This window comes from Phyllostomus hastatus, unplaced genomic scaffold (assembly GCF_019186645.2).
Source record: "Phyllostomus hastatus isolate PE091 unplaced genomic scaffold, TTU_PhHast_1.1 phas_contig_41, whole genome shotgun sequence".
Classification (NCBI taxonomy): domain Eukaryota; kingdom Metazoa; phylum Chordata; class Mammalia; order Chiroptera; family Phyllostomidae; genus Phyllostomus; species Phyllostomus hastatus.
The window spans coordinates 4,723,948-4,734,771 of record NW_025333876.1 but is presented as its reverse complement, the minus strand read 5'-3'; the positions used below and the strand labels follow the sequence as shown (position 1 = coordinate 4,734,771).

Here is a 10,824-nt window from a genome sequence, read left to right as displayed (position 1 = left end):
AATCTCCCTTTCTTGAAGTCCACTGTGCCATGTAACACAATCACAGGAGTAATGTCACATTCACAGATTCCACCCACATTCTGAGGAGAAGGAGGTGCTACAAGGACAAAAGACATGTGGGATCATCTTAGAATTCTGCCTACCACAAAGTGCTAAGACACATCCCAATTCTCCAAAGTGTAAAAATTGGAAGATGCCCTGACTGACGTGGCTGTCTGGGCTTAGCATCAGTCTGCAAAGTGGAAGTTTGCCAGTTCAATTCCCAGTCAGGGCGCATGACTGAGTTGCAGGTTCAGTCCCCAGCTGGGGCTTGTACAAGAGGCAACTCATTCATGTTTCTCTCACACATCAGTGTTTCTCTCCCTCTCTCCCTTCCTCCTCCTATCTCTAAAAATGAATAAAATCTTTTTTTCAAAGTTAAGAGATTGACAAATATAAATAGAATATAAATTTTAAAATGAATACTACACAGAGTGCTTCAGTAGTTTATAGGGTGACATCAATGGGATCAGCTAGTTAGAAAAATTACAGTTTTTTTTTTATTATTATATTAGGTCCAGAGGGGTAATAATAGAATGGCTAGCATTTATTAAGTTATAAGCCCCTGGCATTGTCCTGTTTATGTATATTATTTCACTTGATCTTTACAAAAATCCTACTACAATTATTCCCATTTTGCAACTGAGGGAACAGAAGTTTAGAGAGGTGAAATCTGGCAAGTGGCAGAACCAGGAGCGATGTCAAGGCAATGGGTTCCTTGTTACTACTGAATGTAACAAACCTTTGTTAGGTAGTTACCCTAAGCCAGGCACTTTGCTCAGCACTGTTAATACAAAAGTAAGATTCAACTTCTGCCTCTGGGAAGTCACGATAAGAGAGGGTGTCTAGGAAACAAACCACTGCCCTGAAGTATGTAGGGTTTGATAACAGTACAATGGCCTTACAAAGGATGATCAAATCCACTTTGGTGGGTCACCAAGGGCTTCTTGAAGGAGGTGACACTTGAGCTAGATCTGAAGAATGACTAATTCTCCAGGAGAATGTGGAGGGTTGGGATGGACAAGGATAAATGCCCGAAATGGACAAAGGCAAGGAAGAATGAAGCCATGTGACCTAGTTAAGATAACTCTAGTTTACTAGGGAGAGATACGAGATGAGGCTGCAAAAGCCATACATCCAATCATCAGTAGCCTTGCACAATGTAATGGCTTGATTGGATTTATCCCATAGTAGGGAATACACTGAGCTGTTTTAAGCAGGAGAATAACATGGGCAGAGTGGTACCCCCCCAAAAAAAGGTCATTTTAGCATTAACGTGGAGGACGCACTTGAGAAGAATAGGAGTAGAGCAGGGAGACCAGTTAGAAGACTATCATCACAGTCTAGATGAGCGATATTGAGGGCCTGTGGTGAGAAGCAAAGCAGACAAATGTGAGGGGCCCATGGAGAGATGAGGTCTGGTGACCTGTTACACTGAGGGCATGAACAAGAAAGAGGATTTGGGATCACTCCTGGGTGTGGTTTAGCTTACTGTTCAGTATTGCCCAAATGAAGTCTGAGTTACCAGTATGACCCCCAAGTGGAGACAGCAGATCCCACATGCAGCTGTTTCAATGTTACAATGGACACATGCCCAGCATGTGAGAGCAATCATGCGGGATTACTTCCCAGAGCAGATGACTCTTAGGGAGATAGGAAGAAAATCAGGAGGGACAGTGGAAGAGGTTTTCTAGAGCAAGAGAAAATTGCCTAGAGAGCCCCAAAGGATGGGGGTAGCCGGAGAGAAAATGGAATCCAGATGAAGAGAGTGTTACCATATGATTTTACAGTGGTGCATTCAGCACAGGGTGATGCAGGGACTGTGCCCAAGAGGTGAGCACACTGTCCATTATGAGGTCACTTCAGTGTAGTCCTGAAAGCTCTTCCTCAGGCTTAAGAGTTAAATTTATTTTGTTTGTTAATTATTATTGTTGTTGAAGTGGAAGTGGTTTCATTTCTCAACAGTGGCCTCTCCTTAACCAAGCTCACCAAGACTGAGTCACACATGTAGACAACGCATTGATTTGCAGGGGAAACTATACTGGCAGCCAGCCTGGCTGACCAGGGCCCATTCCAGGGAAACTGAGTGGTTAAGAGACTGTTCTGGTATCATGACCTAGTGAAGGAGATTGCCAGATGACTACAGTGTTCTCCAGTTTCAGAGCCTGACCAGCACTTTCCCAGTCAAGAGACATGGATAGACATTTTGGTTGACTTAACAGCTGGCTACTGTCCACTCCTTCTTGCTCCTTAGGTTCCCTTCTAGTCACACCTTTTCTCTGAATCAACTTCCTTGTTTGCTTCTTTTTGCCAAATTACAATCACTTTTTTCCCTTTAAATTGTTTAAGGGCCAGGAAATGGCATAGAATAACAGCCAAGTCACATAAATTAACTTTTTTGTTAATGTTCATAAACCACATGTGAGTTTTTGTCTGCTGTTGTCTGGGCATGTGACTGAGTGTGGGTCATGGACCCATCGCTACACGGAGCAGGAAAAAAGATGGCTGCATGTCTGGCAGGCTGCAAGTCTCCTTCTACCTCCAAGTTGGGCTCTGGTCTTGATCTTGAGTGGTAGCGATTATCTGGTAAAGGTCTTGTGTTTTCACTTTGGTGGCCCTGGATGGTTCTCCCAGGTTGGGTCACACCCAGTCCAGCATATACTTGTGTAAAACTTTGCCTGCTCTTTGTGACAGCAACAGTTGCAGCCCATAATAATCAATGCAGGTTTAGAATTGTATAAAGTAGAATACTGCGCAGTGACATTTTATCTGTGCACTTGTTGACAAGCTTGCCTTTCTCTAAACTCTGCTGCAGGTCCTTCTCTTCCCAATGGCACCGCATGAGCCCCTTCTGGGTTTATCATACTGAGCTTCATAGTGATGCACCACAGCTTTAAGAACAGCAGGACTGACTTTCACCTCCTGCACTTTCAGATCCTCCAAAGTGGGTAGCTCCACTGTCCCAGGAATGAAGGTGGTGGCCCCAGCCAGGACAAGGCACCTGCAGCCACATCATCCCTGTCTCCTACCATCACTTTTTAATCCTGCTTCTTTGATATTGCTCCCAGGTTTTGGTTGGAGCTTTGGGTGACCCCCAGATCCTCAGTCACTCATCTTTAGAGCCTGCCTTTTCGTAATTTAGGCATGCCAGTTACATCCATGTGCAGATCTTTAACCATGTAAAATGTGGATGACAACTTTCCAGGTTTTAAGGGACAACCCACAGTCATCCTCTGTGAAGAAGAGTCAGAGAAAGTTGGACAAGAGAGTACACTAGATTTAAAAAGTTCTTGCAAAAATAAAAACAGAAACAAAAACAAAAAAACTCTAGTCAAGTAGCTCAGTTGGTTAGAGCATCATCCCTACATGCCAGGGTTGTGAGTTCAATCCCCAGTTGGGGCACATACAAGACTCCACCAATGGCCTTGGCCAGTGGCTCAGTTGATTGGAGCATTGTTCCATCAGTGAAAGGTTTGTGCGTTAGCTTCCAGGTCATGGCATGTACAGGAGGCAACTGATCCATGCTTCTCTCTCACATTAATGTTTCTCTCTGTCTCTTTCTCCCTTGCTTTCTAAAAAATCAAAATCAATAAACACATCCTTGGGTGAGAATTTTAAAAAAATAATAAAATGTATATATAAAACTCTATAAAAAAGACGTAACCCATGAATGCATAAATAAGTAGAACAACAAATAAATGTTTCTCTTTCTTGCCCTTTCTCTCTCTCTCTAAAATCATTTTAAAATGTTGTTAATAAAAATAAATAAAAGTTATTGCAGGTGTAACATCTGTCCAAGGATGTGAATTCTAGGGATGTGCCTTGTCCTTGTGAATCCTAGGGAGACCTTGAAGGTGTGGATTTGGGGCAGCGGGACAGCTCAATGAAATCGTGTTTGGGGGGGCATTTTCTGGGACTGAGGGTAAACTACAATAGAGTAAGGGTTAACTAGGGGGAAAGAGTCCAGTGAAGAAACTGAGGCAGTGGAGGTGGGTGGACTATGCAAAGCCAGGACTGAAATGGTGACAAAGTGTGGAAAGGAAATACCATATTGAACACCTGTGTCAAAGAGAGAAGCCACAAGACCTGGTGACTGATGGGCTGTAGCAGATGAGGGTGAGGAACTCTTTGACACACATACTCTTTTTTTTTTCAGTTCTATGATTCTTGTTGTGCTTTAGGTATTTTAATTAATATTACTCATTGTTTTGGATGTATGTCTGTGGGCATTATACATGTATAAAACATGACAGTTTTAGTCTGTCAGAGTCTAGGACTCCTACCCTGGTCTACTTAGGTTTAACAGAATGAGCAGCTTCTTAGAAATTCCAACCTGTAGTCTAATCCAGATGATTTTCCTCTGTCAGATGTCTTAGGAAGAAATTTCCTGATATAAGCAGAATAAAGAATAGAATTCTGAGAAAAACTCAGGCTGATGAGGAGAACTGACCTCTCGAGCAGTAAGCATTTATTAAGCACTATATGCCTAAGGTTGCATGAAGTGCAGTGAAGGCTCTGAAACCTGAATGCCTTCTCAAGAGCTGGATTCTCCTGTAAGAAACAAGCAGCAGCAAGCAGCATCAGGGTCTATTTGAGCTATATAGGCTTGTCCATGGCAATGGGTGGTATTTGCATAAAAACTAAGCAATGGGCCCCTGTAAGTCATCTCAGAAAAAAACGAAGGTCAGGAAGACAAAAATCTCCTAGCGTGAAGGCCATGATAAAGGCAAATAGACAAACTGGGATCAATATGTTTAGTCTCAGAGTCCAGAGGGATTCATCCCTTCTTATTCATCAGAGGTTTATTCTTTGCAAAACACTTTTATGTGTATAAATCTCATTTTAGCCTTGACACAATTCAGCAAAGGAGTCATGGTGGGGATTATAAAGGTGGGGAAGGATTTGAAAAGAGATTTATGATGTTGAAACAGCAGGACTTCATGACCAATTAATCTCCCGGGAAAGGGTGGGTGAAGCGCCGAGGATGACCCTCGTCCTCTCACTCACTCACTTGCTTATTAAATCACCTGTGCAGCAAACACTTCTTGAGGTCCAGGATGCGATGTGCTGTCCCCTGGTGCTACCAAGTAGCTCCTAGTGCCGCTGCATGCCATAGGAAACAGTGAAGGAAGAACACCTGGTGCTGGCTGTCTTTGAGATTCCACCTGCCTGTGGGACACCCAGGTGAAATCGGTCTGTAGGAAATTTTACAGAAATGTTTGGCTTTTTTAGGGCAGAGGCCTGGAGTTTGAAACACATTTGGAAATGATTAGCCTATAGGTGAGAGTTAAGACCTAGAGTGGGTTAGATGACCTGGGAGATGTTGGCTAAGATATTTAATAATCCTGAGCTTCAGTTTCTTTCTGTGGGCGATGGCAGTAATATCTACATCACAGCATTATCTTAGATCAACTGAACGTGAACAGGCCTGAAAAATAGCAGAGCATCATATAAACTGAAAATATTATTACTGGTATTTCATTGCTGTAGTATCAGCATCTTCTCTGACTAAACACTTAAAATATTCCTCAAAAAAACAAAATTTTGTACTAATATTCCTCCATTATTTCATCATTCAGCCTTCCCCAGGCAGAGGTCAAGAGTTACATAGAAATAGGTGTTGATATCCGGACTTTGAGTAGAAGTTGAGAAGACTAGACTAATTCATAAACGTATCTCAGGTGTGAAAGGAACATGTGACAGGAGCCAAGGCAGGACTGCTGTGCTGTTGTGCAACTTAACATCTAAAAGTATTAATAGGAAAAAATTTTTTAAGATATTCTGAACACTGGAAAGTGAGGAGGGGAAAATTTAGAAAAATTTGAGAGAGAAAGTCGAGTTATGATCAGGAAACCCCCTGACTGTCAAAATGAAAGGCAGGGGGAAGCCAGGATACCTTTAGAAAAATATCCAAAGCAAAGTTACTGAATGCCAAATTTAGGAGATCTGTTTTGATTGAGTAAAAGCATGAAATACGTGACAAAAAGGGTTTTTTTATGGTCTGCTTTTTTTTTGTCATTTTCGGCTTCATAAGGTTAGATTTAAAAAACAAGTTTCTTAGATTCATTTTTGTTTTTTGGATGATGTTCCTATAACCAACTCCATGGATTAGAGCCTGGCCAGAAAGATTAAGGAACACATTTCTGCTCGGTTTTCAACGTTCAGTACAGTGTGATATGGAGGCGATGGCTTAGTGCCCATCCAGGAAACCCATTGCATTTTTTAGCTTTTATTACTTGATGACTGGATGCATAGGTGGGTCTACTGTGCAAGTAGCCACCATGCCTCAGAAGTAAAATGGGAGGCTGATGGGTCACCTGGTCCTAGAAATTTTCTTACCATGTTCCAGTAAATCACCTCAGGTTCAGGTCAGTCAAATAATAGTATATCCTTAGCACCACATGTGCATGGTTCTGGAAATGCATCTCCTCAGTCCAAGTGCCTGCTTCCTCTCCCCACACCCCAGAGCCCTTCACAGCTAACAATGTGCCCTTAAGTGCAGGGGCCAGAAAGAGAGTTGGCAGAAGATCTTAAATGCTCCCACCCCAGAAGCTGCCCCATTTTCCTCTCTGTCCTCCTAGACTTGGAATCCCTCACCATTCAAAGGCCCCCATCCTGCCAGCACTCCATTTGCTTCCATGTGGAAGGGGTTGGGGAAGGGTCAATGCCCCAGGATGCAGCTTTGCCCCACTCCTTATCTTTCCCTGGTTGCCATGGCTTTCCTCTCTCCCTTTCACCCAGTTTGTATGTCAGTGGAGACTGTTTCCTTGTATCCTCCAATCTGTCTCCTGTCCTCGGATTACTTCCTGGAGAGGATGGGACTGAGTGAAGAAAGAGGCAAGCTTGACTCTGAAATGATAGTACTCACTGTGGTGATTACAGGTGCAGTGATGGCTGAACAGTCATCTGGTAAGCAGGAGTGTAGACAAGAACAGGATTGGCCTGTGTTGATAATCGTTGACATTGGATGGTGGAGACATAAGGTTTCTTTACACACTTTTTTCCACTTATGCATGTTTGTGACTTTTCATAATAGAAAGGTGAAAAGTAAAACAGAATTTGGAAATACCATGAATTTTCAATAATACTTCCTTTTTTTTTTTTTTTTTTGCCAGGTAACGTGAATAAACACATGCTATTTACCAATGTAAAAAAAATGCAGGAACTGTTCTGTGAGAATATTGCTGGTTTGGATCTCTCCTTCTCTCCCACCACCAACTCCAGTCTTGGACAGAGTTATCTGGTACTTTTCCTCTCTGGTTTTAATCAGAATTGCCCTACACTTCCTTCCTGCTGAAGGGGCACCTTTCTTCCTCCCTGTTACAAATTGGAAAGGGTAACCCTTTTATAAGGCAGTTGCCATTCAAATGTAACGGAACCTTCTCTTGGCCTAAGGTCTCCTTCCACCCCGGCTATGATTTGGCTGTGACAGGAAATTGCTACTTGTCATTCTTGTCTGTAAATTCTCCCTTTGGTCATCTCCAAATTAAACAATCCTTTTTTGTCCAGCTTTTCCACAGGCCTCTGATGTTTAACAAAGAAGTGTCTAGAGCTTCTCTAGTACTAAAAAGATACTTATCAATATTAAGCATGCAAAAACAAATTTCAGATATAAAAGATTATTTTCAGTTGAGACCACATTGTGATTGAGAAACTTGAAGACAGTAACTTTATGAGTCAAAAGATAAGGAACCACCAGCAAGAACTGCAGATGTTTGGGGCAGAGCAATTCACGCTCAACGTCTAAACATCCCCCAGTACCTGGGCTCAGCACCTAGTAGGTTCCCCAAAGAAGGCCTAGCAGCATCAGTTACCTTGCAGAATGGTGGCAGTCTTGATCGAAGACAGCTAATCAGTTCCTTAGGCTGGCCACAGAAATGTTCCTTTTCTAACAATAGATGACCATTCTTCCTAGAAGGTATAGGACAGCCTGTGATAATGATTGCATTGAGAGAGTGAGTGAGTGCTCACTAGGGAGCAGCCACTATGCTAAAACCATCACCAACTTCTCTACTTTTCATCCTAAACCACTCTATCCTTCACCCTACCCACATCCCATTAACTCAGTTAAGAGTGTGGACTCAGAAGCCAGTTTGCCTAAGGCACAAGGTAGACCTCTTTTACCTTAGTACCCATGTCTGTAAAATGAGAATGATAACCATAAATTCTTCATGAAATTGTTGTGAGAACTCAAAGAGGTACTATATGTTAAGCTTTAATTAATTAATTAATTAATTTTATTTTTTAAAAGATTTTATCTATTTATTTTTAGAGAGATGGGAAGGGAAAGAAGGGGAGAGGAACATGTGTGGTTGCCTCTTGTGCTCCCCTCACTGGGGACCTGGCCTGCAACCCAGACATGGGTCCTGACCAGAATCGAACCAGCAATCCCTTGATTCACAGGCTGCCACTCAATTCACTGAGCCACACCAGCCAGGGTATATGTTACCCATTTAGAACAGCACCTTGCATATAAAGGTTAAATAACTGTTAGCTATTAATGTCGTTGTTGTTTCAAGAGACACAAATGTGCCAGATTTTGTGTGTTTTTAAATATTTTCTATACTTTTTTTCCAGTTCATTTCAGACTCTTCTAAGCCTTTTTGTAGGTTAACAAACTTCTCTTTGTCTGTTGAAATCACAGGATTATCACAATCAATCCTATCAAGTAGCTATCTTTCAGCAGCTGTTTTCTAAGGAATTTGACAAGGGAGAGGGAAGTGACACCGCATTCTTCTCTGCAGGTGGTGATCACAAATCTGTCTGTGCTTACACTGAGAGGAAGTCTTCAAGGTTTACTACTGACCTAAAATGAAAGCATGTGTCCACATTTATGTATCACCATTATCTCTATCAGTAAATTTCTCAATAAATTGCACATGTAATATTATATATATTCATAACTTAATAGTCCACTGACCCAGACTATGATGACAGTTGCACAAATCTGCAGTATATTAAAAATCATTGAATTGTCCCATTTATACAAGTGAATATTATGTGTATTTTATACACACATACACACACATTCTGTTAAGAGGACAAAATGGAATTCAGCTACCTGCCTCCATACACAACCATTAAACAGAGATTGGTGGAGAAGGAAAAAGGGTTTTGTTAACACGGTGCCCAATTTGGGGAGTGGGGACCCCCTTGCTCCAAGCCGTTCTGTTCTGCAAAATACAGAAGTCCCCTTGTCCCCAAAAAGACTGAAATTCAAATCCATGCCCAGAAACCTGCACCTTCCATTGTTATTTTTAGTCCAAGGCTACTACATGGATGGTTCTCCATCTCTCCAGCTCCACACTGTCTCCCTTTCTGGAGTGCACACTTGTGAGGCCAGCGTCTCCATTGCCCCACTGCAGCTTTCCCCTCTCCCAGGGCCACATGTACTGCCAGATCACTGTGGCCAGTAGGTCATGTGAAGGGCTTAGTCTGCTGGGCCCCAGCATCCAGCTGCTTGTGCCCTAGGGGTGATGAACAATTCTGGCCCACTCACCTGTGCACCACTCTCAGGGCAAGAGAAGGGGAGCAGCCCAGGACCTGTGCTGTGTGCTGTGGGACTGCAGTGCTCCACCTGAGCCTGCCACTGGTGAAGTGCACATGGTACATGAGCAAGCTCCAGACCGTGCAAGCAGGGCAACAGAAGAGCCATGAGCAGGACACGTAATCCTATGCACAGGACGCAGCCTCCATGGGCTGGCTCCCAGTCATGCAAGATAAGGAATGAAAAAAGGGAAGGGCTTTTGCGAGCCCTCCATTTTAAATCTCTCCCCCAAAATCCTACTCACTGTGAGAGTGTCCAAATTCCCAGCAAGTATGGACCAATGTCCACCATGAGCATCAGCTCACACTGCATCTCTGTCCCTTCTCCTGCCACCATGATCCAGCAGCAGGTAGGAGGGTTTTCCAGTTGCACAGGGGCACTGCATCTCTGCCCAGGTTTGGGCATCTCCTTGTTATAAGTGTGACCTGTGTTAACAAGTGTGACTTGTGTACCAGTATTGTGACCTTTTCAGCCCCAAGCAGGCTCTGTGCAAGTTGTCTTTGGCTGTGTCACGCTGTGCTTCTTGGCTGTTGGAGCAATGCATTCTGGTGCCAGGCTAGCTTGTATACTGTTGTCTGAGCGTGTGGAATGACTGTCACGTGGTTTTGGTTGTGATTTCAATGGGCACTTTCTGATCCATCCTGGGAGGGTCTCTCCAGGGAGTGCAGGCTCTTGTACTGCCTTGGGGTTTCTCCCACTCTTCTGACATCTGGTCAGACACCTCTGCTACAATCCAGTATGTGCATTATATCTCAATAAAGCTTTTTTAAAAATACTATTCTATAAGATATTCTATATATATAAATAAACAGTGTCTGGAAGAAAATACTCTAACCTGTTAACAGTAGTTATTATAAGAGGAAGCCTTCATGAGGATAACTTTGATTTTGTATTCTATATGCTTCTGTACCTGAATGCTTTACAATAAGCAAAGATTGATATATTTTTATACATCTTTGGTTTGTTTTGTTCACTGCTGTAACTCTGGTACCCAGTTCAGTACATGTATGTAACAAGTTTAATAAATATTTTTTCAAATGAATGGATAAATAAATTATATATTCTTTAAAACATTTATTTTTAGAGAGAGGGAAAGCGAGGGAAGAAATGAGGGAGAGAAACATTGATGTGAGAGAGGGGACTGAACCATAACCCAGGCATGTGCCCTGACCAGGAATTGAACCAGCAATATTTTGCTTTATGGGATGAAGCCCAACCAAATGAGCCACACTGGCCAG

At 42.7% G+C, this 10,824-nt stretch overlaps 1 pseudogene; it reads right to left on the bottom strand.

Moving 5' to 3' along the window:
- Positions 1-2,440: 2,440 nt before the first annotated feature.
- On the bottom strand, positions 2,441-9,991 carry LOC123822687 (annotated as a pseudogene).
- Positions 9,992-10,824: the final 833 nt, after the last annotated feature.